Raw genomic sequence first — 16,412 nt, 5'->3', positions numbered from 1 at the left:
AAATGTGTTCTAATTTTTCTGAACAAAAATCTACCCTGCCATATGGCATAAACAGTGTTATTATTAGTTATTTTCTTGTCCACAGTGCTATTAATATTTGAAAATCACTTCTTGTTGGCAATTAGCAAATTCACATTTTATCGGGATGGGGGGGAACCACCCTCCAAGTTATTGGGTTACAAAGTGAATTGTTCTGCAGCTGCAGAATCAAGTGCTTTAGCTGAGTTAATGCTTTTCATTTCTTTTGCATGTGTCAGCATTAATGGAGGCAAGCTTCTATAAAGCCTTGCATGTGAAGATGGTGCTGAGCAGACTAGATTCAGTTCTGTTGAATGCTTTTTGCATTTTCTTTCTTTCTTTCTTTCTTTTTTTCCCTTTCTTTTTTTGAATAACACACAAAAGGAGACTTCAAATCAGGCTGAACTTCAAGTAAAAGTTAATGCTATTCTCTTTTGGGTTCAACCACCCACTTTGCTTAAGGTCACTAGTTGAGGCTAATGCTGTGCAGAGGGGCTGCAGCAAACTTGGCACCTCCTTGATTAGGCTCCCTGCTGATCTAATACACATACCAGCTCACTTGCCAAGTCAAATAACACATTTAGTGAATTGGAAATAAGATTTAAGTGAGCCAGCACAATGCGGCTTGCCCTCTCATCTTTTTACTGAATCCTTCTCTTTGTATGCTAGACTGTGAAAACTGCTCTTGTTAGAGGACTTAATCTTTATTTTTTCCTGTAGATTATTTGGAAACAGGTCAATTGAATGTTGGAACTGCTAACTCCTCCTACCAAAGAAAAGGAACTGCTTGTGACATACTTAATACATCATTTAAATGCAAGGCTCCTGTTATGAAAGGAAAATACTGTAATATAAGGAACTCCTAAAATGAAGAAGAAGAAAAATCAGAGTGTTAAAAAAAGAATGTGTTTGTTTCTTTACCAACTACTCCTTTTCCAAGAGTATCTGGCATTGCTTTTGAATAGTAATTGATGGAGTTGATTACTTTGGAGTGTGTGTGAAAGTGATATAGATCAGATATAGATATAGATATAGATATAGATATAGATATAGATATAGATATAGATATAGATATAGATACACACACACACTGTATTGCAATAGTTAATTCTTAATAGAGCAGAATACAATGGGGTGACATTTCTATTGGCCATTTCAATTCTGCTTTTCATAACAGCAATCCAAAGCATTTCACATCATGTTTGACTTTACACTCTTCTAGCTTTTAGTGTCACAAAACTGGAACTGATCATAAAGCATTATAGCTTTGTGCTTGGTATGTTTGCTTCCTGTTATTTCTGGGAATAGAGGAGCCATGGAATTTGCTATCATTTGAGATATACCACTGGGTAACATGCAATCTAAGACATTATTATCTGCAACCATCCGATATCACTGTAATAGGTTATTCAAGATTATGGTGTGTATTGACTCTTTATCGTATACTCATTTCTTCTGGATATATAGATTTATGTGAGCATCCCTCTCTCCATAAGAAATCCTGCAATAAGCTTGCTTTTGAGACCTTTAATATAGTTTGCAGAATAAGGAAAGGACAGCAATACAATATGGAACAGAGACTGAGGCAGGTGGGGAGAATGCTGCAATGGACAGGATCCAAAGATTCACGCAACTAGTTTTGGATGCCCAAGGGTGTTTATGTCTCATGTTTCCCAACTGCATGCCCCCAGGTCACCTGGGAAATTGCTCTTGAAATTTCTGCCACTTTCAAAAACAGTTTATGACATGGCTTTGGGAACTCCTTTGGGGGGGAATTAAAATCAAATCAGTTCCAACACAGTTCCTCAAATGCTCCTTTGGATTTAAGCCCATGTCGCTAATGAAAATTTCAGATATGTTGGTTTTTATTGTGCATTTTGTTTACACGAATGACTAGATGAACAAATATCAGAAATTCGGTTATATGATACAATGTTTCAATGCTAAAATTACCACAAGCTCTTATATTCTAATTAGAAGAAGAACTTTTTAATTTCCAATTAGAATTCCAAAGCTCCAGTGAAGTGAAAAAATGTGGTGGAGGAGACCAGAGCCACAACAGATGCCAAATATTTGGTATTCAAAATTAAGGGTTGATTCATAATGTTGCTGCTACTCTACTTCCACAATTTGTAGATGATAAATGATGTATTTCCACAGTGAAATGAAATATTGATTAGGTGAAGTCTAATAAAGCCCTCTTCAGGCATTCAGCTTGTATGTGTGAAGGGGCAAATGGGAATGCATGAGATGTGCCCACTCAACTCACTCACTGATGCTCTACATATTTCAGGGCTTTCTGTACCCAGCCATTCTCTTACTTTTGGCTCCCATGCAGGCTACATTTCCACTTTCAGGAATGTAGTAAGCTGCCTTAAACCAGGTCAAACTATTTGCGCATGAAGTCCAGAAATCTTTGTCCTGCTGGCATCAGCATCCATGCTCTCTGGCAGACATCTCTTACATCACCTGCTGCTACCTGACCCTTTTCAAAGTTTGGACTAGGGACTGTCTGGATGCAGATCATGTGCAATGCTCCTTCCTTCTACAACAGGCCCTCCAGATGTCATTTGACTCCAGCTCCCAACAGCCCCAGGCAGGAGTTATGGAAGGTGGAGTTCAATAACACCTGCATTGCCCGCAGAACACACCCAACAAAATATGGTTACCTTCAAAGACTCATAGGAACTGTAGTCTACCCTCATAAAGTATAAATTCCAGCACTCTTAAAACTGCAATTTCCATATTATTGGGGGGGAGTCATTGCTTGAAATGTGTTTGAAATGTATGGTGTGGATGTGACCAGCTTCAGCTTTTGATTCACATACATTGACCAATTCTGCCTTCTTTTAAAAAGCAGTACCGGATGTATGATTGATGAGCCTTCGCCTGTGTACTACCTTGCCAGGAAGGGAGCAAAAGGAAACCCCATTGTAAAAGAGAAGATACCAGGACCAAATGGAGGGAGGGCAGTCTTGATCTCTCGTTCATGGTCCTAGAGCAAATATGTTGATTTGGCATATAATGAAATGCCTTCTCTACCTTCTGTGGTGCAGCTGATGATGCACCAATGTGAGATGTTGCAGTACATCATGCAACAGTGGAAGTAATAAAACCATACAACCAATAGCTAATCCACTCCACAAGGATAAAGTGATCTGTACTGCAACTTTCCAATCCATACTGACCTTATAGAGCCCAGGTGATGCTGTGCTACTAGATATATATATTGGTCATGTTCAGTGTAAATGGCCAGCTAATTCAGATACTGCAAATGAATGTGCCAGTATGACTCCAAATAATTTGATCTGTAGGTGTCTTTGTCATCCACATAGGTTGAACCATGTAAATAAATGTGAATGTGCTTAATTTAAAAAACTCTGTGTTTCAAAAAAAATGTAAGGATGAAAAGAAAATAATCAAAGGAAATGTCTTCAGCGCTCTAGATTTCATCTATATCGCAGATAGATATATAGATTCTATAAGTGTGCCTCCATAAAAAATGCAGGTTTTAATTCTTTCCTTCACAGGCTCCAGGAATCAGGCTGCAGCATTTTCAGTCCTGACTTTAAAACATAAGAAGGGCGCTGGAGAGGCAATCAATTCTGGGAAGAGCTGGCCTTATTCATAGGAAATTGCAGTGCCATAGAAAAACGGATTTTCTCTCTGTCTCTGTGAGAGTGTTCCTGTGTAAAGCACGATAGGTTATTACTTAAACCAGAGGTGCCAAATAATGATGTGTTCATTGTTTTTCTGTGCATCAGACCCAAGACATTCAGGGCCCAATTTGCATAAGTGCTGGAAAAAGTAGCATGTGATCATGTAATTAAGGACCGCCAGCACAGTTCTCAAAGCATTTGTGCCAGCAGGAACCCCATTGAAGCCAATGGGCTTCCCACTAGGGCTGTTCTTTGAGGAGAAGCCTGTGTATCAACATGAATACACACAAGGGGTCCTGACAGAAGGCTGGATGGGCAACATTGATTCTGGTGGTTTGTAGTTATTGAGAGACTTTGTGAGCTTCCTATTAATTTAACATTCATTTTTAAAAATACGTGTACATACCTGCACTATACAATCCTCATCTATGTTTCAAAGCATACCCAAAAGTTTAATTAAGTTGTTAGTACAGACATCCATACATACACACACACACACATTTTCAGTTTTGAAAGTGTAGCATTTTACATTCGTATTCCGAGGCTATGGTTTAATAAGTGCTTGAGTTAGTGTTTGTGTGCATGCATTAGTTTTCCTGCTTGTTTTGGATTCTGTGGCAAATCCCTAAATTAGAGTTTGAAGCACTTAAACTTAAGAAACATTTAAAAGCAGCTGAGTGGGAAGACAATGCTGAAAGGAAAACTGACAAGGAAGTTTTACTTCACACCATGAGATTGTTTTGTGCATGTATTTCTGCGTAAAAGTCTATGGACAAATCATTTTTTTTATCCTCCTGTTTCTTTCTCTCTCTCTCTCTCTCTCTCTCTCTCTCTCTCTCTCTCTCTCAACAGCCTTACATCATGTTAATAATACTGAGTGGTATTCAGCTAAGTTTTACTCTGTGTAACCCAACTGAAATTAATGAACATGATTAATTAATTTCAGTATGTCAACTATGAGTAAAACTTAGCTGAATATTATCCATTGTAGTCAGCTTATTTCTAAATTGCTGGGTTTTTCATATATAAGTGAAGTGTTATGAAGCCCAGTAATATATTTAACTCTTCATGAAGAAAGCAGTGACATTTTAAAGGGATAGCAACTTAGAAGGGAATGATTAACTTTGATAGGAGACAGAGTCATTTCCTTCAAAAGCCTGATTCCTTTTTACACTGTTGCATAAGAATAGTATTATTTTTTGTGCCCCCCCCCAGTGTCTCCATGTAAAAGCCCTTCTCCAGTAGGTTTTTTTTATAAAAATAAAATAAAAACTAATACTAAAAATAATAATAAAATACCACACTACCTCGTTAGTAGAGAAAAATAAAGTTGACATTAATGTTCCTTAGTTAAGTCACTTGCCTCTGTATCTGTTTTTCCTCTAGCTGTTTTCTTGTAACAGTGCACAACAGAGCTTGGACTTTCATGCATCAGTAACAGATGGGAGTTCTATTATTAATGTTTTTAAAAGTGCCTACAATACCTTTATGTTCTGTAAGGCACTCATCAAACTGTAATGTGAGCAGCTGATTTCTAGAAAGGAAATGATATTACACATGTCTGTGTAATGAAGAAGCTGGAATTTACAGGATCGTGACATTGTAATGCCTCATCCCCAAGAACTTGATAGTTTTATTCCACGTGCCAAAATCCCCAGTGCATTTTCTGTTCAACATTATATTACACATATACACTACTTTCCTGCGTATACTGTCTAGAGTTTCTGCACATTGCTAAAATGAGACTCTGAGTACAGAAATTCTGTTGTGTGTCTGTAAGCGGTATGTGAGAATACACAATGGGGCGTTAGAGATACATTTTATGATTTATTTAGAATACACAATAATGCCCTATACCACAGAGCTCTGGTTAACAAATACCACCCTTAAATGATAGCAACAAAATATTCTTAGACTATAATCATATGCATGCATACCTAGGAGTAAGCCTGATTAAACTCAATAGACTTACTTCTGAGTAGACCTCATTAAATCAGCCCAGAATTTATATCTAACTGAACCCCTCAGCATTACATAGGACTAAATAAATAAAATTTCTTTACTGCAACAGCAAGGTCATGGATAAAAAAGGTGTGAGCAAACAGCACTCATGCAATTGTGCTATCCTGCCCCCTCACTGCAGCCCCTCTGCCAAAGCCTAAGAGTTAAAGGTAAAGGGACCCCTGACCATTAGGTCCAGTCGCGGACAACTCTGGGGTTGCGGCGCTCATCTCGCTTTATTGGCCGAGGGAGCCGGCGTACAGCTTCCAGGTCATGTGGCCAGCATGACTAAGCCGCTTCTGGCGAACCAGAGCAGTGCACGGAAACGCCGTTTACCTTCCCGCCGGAGCGGTACCTATTTATCTACTTGCACTTTGACGTGCTTTCAAACTGCTAGGTTGGCAGGAGCAGGGACCGAGGAACAGGAGCTCACCCCGTCGCAGGGATTCGAACCGCCAACCTTCTGATCGGCAAGTCCTAGGCTCTGTGGTTTAACCCACAGAGTTAGGAGAGCCTTTATAACGGCATGGGATATGGCAGAGTAGTTTGCAGTGACAAGGAGAGACTGGGAGAAATCAGGGTGCTACTTTGTATGCGTGGTAGTGTTTTCCCACTCACTGAAGGAAACTTTGGACCCAAGTCATAATAAACAATTATTTTAATACAAAAATACGCCTTTACACTCCAATGCAGGCCTAGTTAAGACATCATTATCCTCGATATCATCAAGAGCAGCCAGCTCTCACTGCCCCAACCTCTCCACTACCCTGCCCTTTCATTGTATGAAACCGTGACCCTCGTGTTACAGACCTGTCCATGGCTGTACCCATCCCTGGTACCCATTCCTAAGTGTAATATCAGTCTCTGGCCTATGTAGTAAACTTACGGTACCTATGTTCTTACAACTGGCATGTTGGAACTCCTCTCCTGACATCGGTTCCTTCTATATTTTTGCATACTGTTTTGTTATATCTGTCTTTTCTGTATGTGCACATCTCAACCATTACTTCTGTGGTACACACAGTATCAACAATATGAACTCCCTTTAATTTATAACACTGCAAAAGTGCCCCTACATTTTCTTATTATCTGACTTGATGAACTAATTAGAAACAGTCAAGGTTATAGCTAGGTGTCCAATAAAAATGGTTCTAATTGCCCCGAGACTGCGGATAATTCAATTACAAATCTTTTCAATTTGATTTATTCCTTTCTTCCTAAGGAAGGATTATGTTGATGGGTTTCAGGTAATAGAACTTGGTGGCTTAGGAGGAGCATTAAAACATCCTTCCAGATTTAACTAATGTGATTAAGTTTTATGAAGTTTGTTTTTCTTCTTAAAATCTTACAGAGGTCAAGTACTCATGTGATTCCTTTGGAGCAGTGGTTGAGAAGTTGGTTAAATTGAGGAGGTGGTAGTAATCTCTTGAACTGTGCTCATTAAAGCTCTAAAAAGAACTGAAAAATCTTTTCCCACATCACGCAACCTAAGTTAATAAATGAAATAAACCTCACATAATACTTTTCAAGTCTTAATTACTGATTCTTGGTGTGGAACTGCTTCTCGGATAACACCCTCTTACCGGATCATACTTCTGTGCTCATTACACAGAGAGAGCGTCAGGCTTGACAAATATTTTGAAGTTAAGTTCAAACCTTTGCCCTGTCAGTAATCTAAACTGAAATGAACCATCAATGAGATTTCCCGCCCCCACCTCATTCTTTCACCCAAAAAACGAGAGCGGGAATACTTTTATGTTGTCTTTCTTCCTTCGTTTAATGAGTAGGAAAATGTAATTGCTCTAAAATGGTTTCATTTGTGTAAAATAGCTTAGTGGACGGTTTTTATAGGAATTCCCATTTATTGTTGAGATAGAATTATGTAGATATATTTTATTTCATTTCTAAAGTGCACAACAGGAATAGATGTTAGGAAACTTTACCCAGTAATGTAAGAAACTAAACTGCAACATTCTGAAAATGGAAATGTTGAGACTTCAGGAGCAGTAATTTCTGAAATAGTAACAAGCATACAGAGGGAGTAATTACAAATAATAGAAAGTGATGAGTATGCCATTAATAGTGCAATCCTATACATGACTGCTCAGAAGTTAAGTGCCATTGTCTTTAAATCAGTGTGTTTTTTTCTGGGGGTACGCCTGGGTACGCATACGCCTAAACATTTTGTGAATCTTTGTACTTTTGTCCATTTACTGTATTTATTGTTCCCGATTTGAACTATAAAATTGTGATTTTCTTGGGTCAAAATGAGAGTACCCCTAAACGTTTTTTAAGGAAAAAAAGCACTGGTTTTATTTATTAAAGCATCTCCCTTTCCTCTTCAGTCAGAAAAGGCTTCCACGGCAGCAGAAAAATATCAGTGGTAAGGCAATCCCTGCCCACGGGCTTACAATCTAAAAGACAAACATGCCAAAGGAAAAGGAGTTGGGAGGGAGAAGGAAGAAAGGAAAACCAGGCACTAGTTCCCACATACAATTACAAGAGTTCTTGTACTGACTAGCCATGATGGAAAGAAGAGAAAAAGCCAACAGTTGCTGGTCTTTCAGCCGAGCTGCTATAGATGACAGTCATGGGGGGAGCCCGGTGGAACTGGTTTTTCAGAACAGCAGATAGACAAGACCTATGGTCCCATCTCACTCCCTCTCCTGTCACTAAGAGAGCTTTATTCCCAGTAAATCATTATAGGATTGCAGTCTTTAAAGTATAAATTCATAAATTAGCATGTGAATATTTAAGAGAAATATAATTCCAATAATTTTTCAGATATCGTAAAAAAGAGTTAGGTGCTGCTGAAATTATATTTTTGATCCTGAGCAGCAAATTTCCTTGGAAAATTCAGCTGCCTGTTTATAGCTTAGCCAATTCAATTGCACATCAGCTAATTCACTGTTATCCGTTATTCATAATAATACATTTTATACTTTAGCAAAGAGTGACCGTCACCACTGTAATGGTCCAGAGATGTCTTGACCTCTGCTATGAGCAAGCCATCTTTTATAGCAAAGATGCTTGTGTCTCATCTCTGACGTAGCTCCTACTCTCTTCTATTTTGCATTAAACTTTAACCTATCTTCTTAAAAGCAGAGCATAATATTACATCGTGCAAAGCAAGAGTAAAATAAGAAAATTGCTGACCACTGCCAGCTTTTATGATAGATCATGAATGTCATAAAACAGCTTCCTAAAGTGCAGTGCTGACAGTAGAATACTCAAAATCTAAATAAATGTTATATATAAAAACAACCTAGGTAGGAAATTCAATGATACATGTAATTGCTGCAACAGGGTAAAAGGAGTTATTTGTGTGTGAGAGAGAGATTATATATTCAGATTCCAAAACTCGGTTTGTTGCAGGTTTATTCTCCTTCTTATAAAGTTTTGTTTTATGACATTTTCAGGATTTGACCATTTTTTTGAGGTGAGCTGGTTCGCCAAAAGTGAGAACCGGAGGTGAACCTCCTCTTTCTCAGGCAAAACTGAGGAATTTCAAGGTAAACAAAAGGCTTCAATGGTTAGCTGAGTTTTTTAGAATGGATTCCACAAATCTTCAAGTTATTTGTGTTCAAACCTTCAGTCAATTTTGGGGGGATGGGGGGTGTTAGAATTATGCTTGTTTTAACCTAACCCTTCCTATTGGCACTGTCCTTCAACATTAACCCTGTAACACCTGTAGTTCCTGGATCTGCCTTTTCCCTGCTACCGCCACAGCACCAGCCCTCGCTTACTTAGCATATTAACCTGTGTATAAGACGACCCTCAATTTATCACCCAAAAATTTTTCAGAAAAAAGGTTGACTTATACATGGAAAAATACAATAAGTCTGGGCACTATGAATGAGGTCGGTTAACTTTAAAATTCTGTGGTCTGAATGAAATTCTCCTCTATTCCTAATTACTAGCATAAAGCTTATCATTTTCTGCCTCCTGGCTTTTATTAATGTTTTTTAGCCCCTGCTGATCATGACAGTATGACTTCCGATGAACCTCGAAGCATACCCCAAAATGGCTACAAACTCAGCTTCTAAATGTATTATAGAGTCTTGTTATGAAGCACAGAGCAGCTCTAGGGATGCATAGGGACTGTATGAATTTATCTTTGAGCAAGGATGTTTTTGGAGAAAAGGCTGTCCTCAGTCAGCACAAACACATACACCATATTATATAAATAAATAAAAGTAACTCGACAAAACAGTTCTTTAGCAACTGTGAGTCTGTAATATATATATTTACAATTTAAGATGTATTTCAAATTCTTCTTTATTATTTACTTGTCGGCAACTAATCCTTAAAAACTGATTACCAGCTGAAAAGCCCAACCCCCTCGCATCCCACACGGATCACGTTTGCAACCTGAGCATCCACTGTATTGCCTTTATGTATCAATCGGCTGTTCAGACATATCACAAATTTTCAGTATTCCAGGCATTAGCTTTTTTCACTGCTGTATCACACTGTTGACTCATGTTAAGCTTGTGGTCTACAAAGATCCATAGATCCTTTTTACATGTACTACCTACAAGCCAGCAGCTGTTTCTTCCTGCCTAAGTGTAGAACCATTTATTTATGTATTTTTTGTAGGAGCAAATGAGCTCATGAAGGATAGTTCTTTATTTGAAATAGTTTCTTCAGTACAGCTAGGTATCAGTACAGTGTGAAGCAGGTGAGTGGGAATTATTGGAGAATTTATGTTGACCTAATGTCTATTAAGAGCATCTTCAACTTCTTAAAATACATTTTGAACTCAGTTTCTGTTCCCAAGTAGAAAACAAATATGCAATTTGTCAGAAGCGTCTCATAAAGTTTAAAGTAAACTGTAGTGCCAGCCTTCAAAATACAACTGCCAGGGAAGGATTGAGACCTGATTGCTTTTATGTTAAAGGAATTATCTGTGATTTATATATTTGTATGTTCTTCCTAACATTTTGCACTCAGATATTAGAGGCAGGGTACAAAGCATATCATAAGTTGCAGCCCTAAGCAAAGGACCAAGGAGAAGGGATTGATATGTAAATATGGCTTCATCATGCAATTTTGTCATTTAAAGGATAAGGAAGACAGCATGCTTGGATAGAGTGAGAGGAATTATGCAGCTGCCCTATTTAGAGGATTGAGGCCTACTGACAGCCATGTTGTTATTGTGTTGCTAGAATGAATTGGAGCGTGAGGTTCACCTCAAGTTCCCATGGGAAGTTGAGGTCACTTCAACACCCTGAGTTCATTTCAATAAGATGTTTTCAGCTCTGCTGTGGGGACCAAACGCAAGTCAGGTGTGCTACTGAGTGAAATGTTGGTTGACTAGGAGTGAAATCAGCCACATCTTCCAATTCAAGGCACTTCTGCTGCCTCTTTACTTCATAAAACGAACTCAGGTGTTAGATTCAATATTTACAGGCCTCGATTTTTCTGTCTGGTATCTGTAGGAGACAAAGTGTCTTTAACATGTATTGACTGAAAGTGTCTGAGAATGGTGATTCCCAACATGCCTCATAGGAGAGGTGATTTCCACCCCACTCCCCTCCGCCTGTTAAGAGGGATAAGGCATGCAGCTGTTCCTTGTAAACTTCAGCCTTAAGAAGGCATGACTGCACCAAATTAAGGTGACAGGTCTCTCCCAAACCACAGTTTCTGTTACATCAGCAGCTCTTCAAGTTTTGACAGTAAGGACTAGCTGCGTGTGCCCCCCCCCCCATTTCTAATTTCGCCTTGGTAAAGGAGACTTTTCCATCAAATACAGTAGGTCACTCACAACTGACCACTCCATTGTGGGTGCTGGGAAGCAGAGACACAGGTGAGACCCAATGCATCTGTGGGGAGAAGCAGATTTGGTTCCTGAAAACAGGGATTTTAAAAAATATGAAAAGAAATAATAAATCACACAGAATTATGGGTAATGGGGACTGGAGGCAGGAACACCAACCATCACTGGCTAGGACTGATAATACAGAAAGGGCCTTCCTTGACATTTCTTTAAGATAGGGTGTGCCACCCAGATGTTCCTGAATCGTAACTGTCATCCCTGACCGGGGCAAAACTAGGCTTTCTTCCACCTGGGCCAAAGAGTTTGGCACACACACACAAATGAACACATTTGTTCTTCAAGGGCATAAAAAGTAGGCAATATATTATCTGGCTACAACATTTTATTCTTATATAATTTCCCCACCAACATAATTTATACAAAATATCCAACATAATTTATAACAACGTAACAATGTAACTAATAACAAAAAGTATGCATTTTTTCAGTATTACAAGATACAGTGGTACCTTGGTTCTCAAACTTAATTTGTTCTGGGAGTCCATTTGACTCTCGAAACTGTTCAAAAACCAAGGCGCAACTTCTGATTAGCTGCAGGAGCTTCCTGCACTTAAGCAGAAGCTGCGGAGGCCGTGTCAGACATTCGACTTCTGGAAAACGTTCAAAAACCAGAACACACACTTCCGGGTTTGCAGCATTCGGGAGCTGATTTGTTCGACAGCTAAGCTGTTCAGGAACCAAGGTACCACTGTATAATGTATATAAACTCTGTTGCTTTACATTTGCAACAACAAAAACAAAGACCATTTGCACTACTGAGCCAGTGCTTCATGCTACTGTCAGGCCACCACCCAAAGCAAGCATTTTTCTGAATGCATGCCTAAAGGTAGGAGAAGTGTGCTTTAACTAGCAGTTGTTATAAGGGGGAAAAACTGCTCCTTTTCCCTTATGGGGTACCCAAGAGCCCATATAGAGTCCTTTTGTAGGTTCTTTATCGGTAGGAGAAAATAACAGAGGCCAACCAGAGAATATTGAGAAGCAAAGCAGCTAGTAAGCCTGATCTTTATTAACTGTTGCAACAGGGTGCTCACAACCACACGCAGGAGGCAGGATGACCCAGAACAATGGTGTGCACGGCCTTATATAGACCTTTTAAATTGCCACCCTCTAGCTCAAGACCACCACCCCCATACATTATATGTACATCGGACGGTCTACAGCAGAAAACCTGACTGCCAGGTTACCTGAGAATGATCACTGATTACATTATTTGGGCAGTCTGGTGATTCCTTTGTGATGATTAATACTCAGTTCTTGAATCCAGGTCACAGGCTCACCCTATTCATACACAGATACCCCTTAAGACAGGATTTGTGAGCACAGAGACAATGGGGAGGTTTTCCTATTTCCTTCGTCCTTGTAGAGAAACATTTGAAGTCAATTTGGGAGAGACAAAATGGTTTCAGGACTTTTCCTGTACTGATTCAGACATGTGGTTTATATATTTATTTATGCATGCGTTTGCCTGGTACATTTATGAACATTTATTTTATATCTTAGACCTTATAATTCTTAGTTAAATTGCAGATTAGACATGTAATATTGTTTCAGCTTCTGGTTGATCAAACGTTTGTTAGGTAGCTTACCGATTAACTGTCCAGATCTATGCAATCTGACAGAAGCGAGGGAATCTAGAGTTTGTGTTTTCTGCTGCTTAAGAGGGTAGGACCCAAAGCAATGGATTCAAAATACAAGAAAGGAGATTCTGACTAAACACCAGGAAGGGCTTTCAACAGTGGAATGGACTCTCCTTCCTTGGAGGTTTCTAAACAGAGCTTGGATGGCAATCTGTCCATTCTTTTGCTGTGATTCCTGTATTGCAAGGGGTTGGACTACATGAACCCTTGCGGTCCCTTCCAACCCTACAATTCTTTGATTCTATGCAGGATAGCCATTGATCTGTTGCTTTGTAGGATTTTGTCAGCTGCTTCCTCTTAGGCTCTGCTTTTATATTTGTGAATAAAGCAACTTTTTCAAAAAATGACACAAGTCTCTCCTGTGTTCTGTCATCCAAAAACCAACCAGCACTGCCCCTGGAGTTTCTCAGAGTTTGGAAACCAAAGCATTATATAATAAGTTGTGGCACAGTGCTCAACCCACGTTTGGGTCACTCAAGTCTTCACTCCAGGAGTTTGGGGCATAGCTGTCAAGTGTCCTGTATTTGAAGGGACAGTCCCTTATTCCAGCGCCATGTCCCGCTGCTGTCCCTTATTGATGGATGTCTCTTAAATGTCCCTTAAATGATGTCCCTTAAATTTCAAAGGAAGCAGCTCCTCTCCCTCCCTCCCTGCCGGCCAGGGAGGAGGGAGGCTCCAACTGTGTTGCTTGGCTGTGTTGCTCACCCAATAAGAAGTCTAAGAACGACTGGGGGTGGAGCTTGCATGCCTTGTGTGTGGCTAGTTAATGCAAGCTGAGGGGTTTTTTGAATGCTGGATGCCATTTTGTTGCACATGCTGCTGCAAACTTTGCAGTGCAAAGCCAGGCCGGGGACACATCTTAAGTTGAGGCTGCATAGGCCTTGTGGTGCATGTGATTCAGTTGAACCTCTGGTTACAAAGTTGGTTGGACAGTGTTCTCGAAGCTACCAGCATGAATTTGACCAGACTGCAGGAGGACAGGAAGACTGGAGTGCCTGGAACAGGTGATTCTGCAGGTCCCTTATTTTGGCTGCTGGTCCCTTATTTTCAAGGTTGCTGGTCCCTTATTTTAAAATCTGTAAGTTGACAGCTATGGTTTGGGGACAATTTCCTTCTGATGACATTTGCAACAAGATTTGCAGGTTCTGATGAGGTCTGTTTAGCTGCTTTAAATAAGTGTTTCAAAAAAATACTTTAAAATAAATTAGTAAACAATCAGCAGCATAGTGATGGTCAATACTAATAAGTTCAACATCCACAGAAAATTCTTATTTGCTCAAGTCCTCCTTTGCATCTGAGAATTATTGTAATTCATTATTGGGACCAAACCAGCCATCCCCTGCTATTTTTGCCACATTATTAATATCTAAGAAACTCATGTTCCTGATCCATTCTGACTTATATAGGACCATTGCATTAATTTAAATCACTTCTGATGAAAGTTATTCTACATGACTGTACAAATATGCCTTAATTACAGGAACAGAACTATAGCCAGATCCCTGAATCAATGTGGATTAAAACATAATTTCACAGCCAAACAGAAACATGTTCCCAATCACTGCACTTGAATTATTGTTATGTAGCTTGGGGCTTGTATTAAAATCACTGAATAATTGCAATCAGATTATTATAATCAAGTACAGGGACAGTAATTACAGGTTACAGTCATTTTAAGCTGCCCTGGAAGTCCCATATACTGATCATATGCATATTAAAAGTTTATGTTAGTGATAAAATTAATGAACAGGATTGCAAGCTCCTGTCTGTGAGATAGGTGTCACATATCTTCCTGTAAAGGGAGTTGTATTTTGCATAGCAAGGACATCCAACATGTTTACATGATTTTCACTTCCCACACCAATTAACTATAAACAGCAGAAGAGAGATATTCCACTTCTAGCCCCATTTTTTTTAAAAAACACACACAACACACTCCTTTATTTTCATGTGAAAAACTTTCACTAATTGTTTCAATGGCAATGATGAATTAAATAGGTTGTTGATAACATTATTTAATTAAAATGGATGAAGAAAGCTAAATTGTAAAGGTAGGAGAAATTGTATACCTTTCCCATTTTTAGATCATAGAAACAATGGATATTATTGATAATTCGTTTTTTGAAAAGCACCATAAGCTGTGTATTTTGCAGAAACTCTATTTTCAAGCAACTTCATACAGTTGTATTTGCAAATGCCATATGATGTCCTGTATTGAAAACAGTAACCCATGCTGTCTTAATATTCTGATTAAAAAAGTGAAACCCCACTGGTGTATCTATAATAGCTATGTCCTTTGAGACCAACAATGAATGAAGAATCTGAAACATGAACTGGATTGTGATTGCTTGGCTCTAAAATTAGAACCTGAAATTCAAGGAGTAGAGCCCAACTGCTCTCATCACAAAGAAATATATCAGAGCAGAAGTATCCAATCACTGTGTAATTTTATTGCCGTTTAGTTTAAGATTCCAACAGAAAATGGAGACATTGGAAAAGTGAAAAATAGCACCCTAGTCCTAAATATTTGCTACTGTATTTTCCAGCTAAATGAAAGCTGCTAGTGTAATATCAAGCGACACTGACAATGGTAAATATTCAGGTATTTCTCTATCTTAAGCAAATCATAGAACTGTAGAGTTCGAAGGGACCACAGGGGTCATCTAGTCCTGCAACGTAGGAATCTCAACTAAAGCAGCTAAGATAGATGGCCACCCAACCTCTGCTTCTAAACTTCCAAAGAAGGAGAAGCCACAACCTCTTGAGGGAGTCCATTCCACTTCTGAATTGCTCTTACTGTCAGAAAGTTGTTACTAATATTTAATCAGAATCTCCTCTCTTGTAACTTGAATCCTTTGGTTCAAGTCCTACCCTCTGAAGCAGGGAAACACAAGCCTGCCCCATCTTCACTGTGACAGCTAGGGCAGTCGAAGGCATCTGGTTGTGCTGCTGCAGATGCAGCAAGGTGTTGAACCCACTATTTTAGGTAACAGTGGCAAAAAGAAAGCATTAATATAGGCATTGGGGTAGGCAGAACCCAGGACCTTTGTGGGGATGCAAATTGCCGCCTCTGTCAAAAAGCATTTGGTGAATGTAGAGGGAGTGATATCCCCTCTCCTCAACTGCATTGATCAGCTGAAAAGTGGGACTACTACGTGTATCTGTGTGTCCTGTGTGTTTGTGTGCAAGAATGTGGGATGGCTATACCCACTACTGGTATGTGGTCCTTGAAGAATTGGCCAGGTTTGAATGTCACTT

At 39.2% G+C, this 16,412-nt stretch overlaps 1 long non-coding RNA gene across 2 annotated transcripts in view; it reads left to right on the top strand.

Annotated features, from left to right (window-relative positions):
* LOC310688738 overlaps window positions 1-9,869 on the top strand; it is a 474,996-nt gene extending 465,127 nt beyond the window's left edge. Inside the window, exons 13-14 of one of the 2 annotated variants that reach the window (XR_014517114.1) lie at window positions 9,098-9,190; window positions 9,648-9,869. This is a non-coding gene — a long non-coding RNA (uncharacterized lncRNA). The remainder of the gene's footprint in view (window positions 1-9,097; window positions 9,191-9,647) is intronic. The other variant, XR_014517115.1, reaches the window with a different exon arrangement.
* Window positions 9,870-16,412: the final 6,543 nt, after the last annotated feature.

Source organism: Podarcis liolepis, assembly GCF_965112155.1.
Source record: "Podarcis liolepis genome assembly, chromosome: 11".
Taxonomy (NCBI): Eukaryota; Metazoa; Chordata; class Lepidosauria; order Squamata; family Lacertidae; genus Podarcis; species Podarcis liolepis.
The sequence above is the reverse complement of the archived record's forward strand: the minus strand, read 5'-3'. Positions and strand labels throughout refer to the sequence as shown.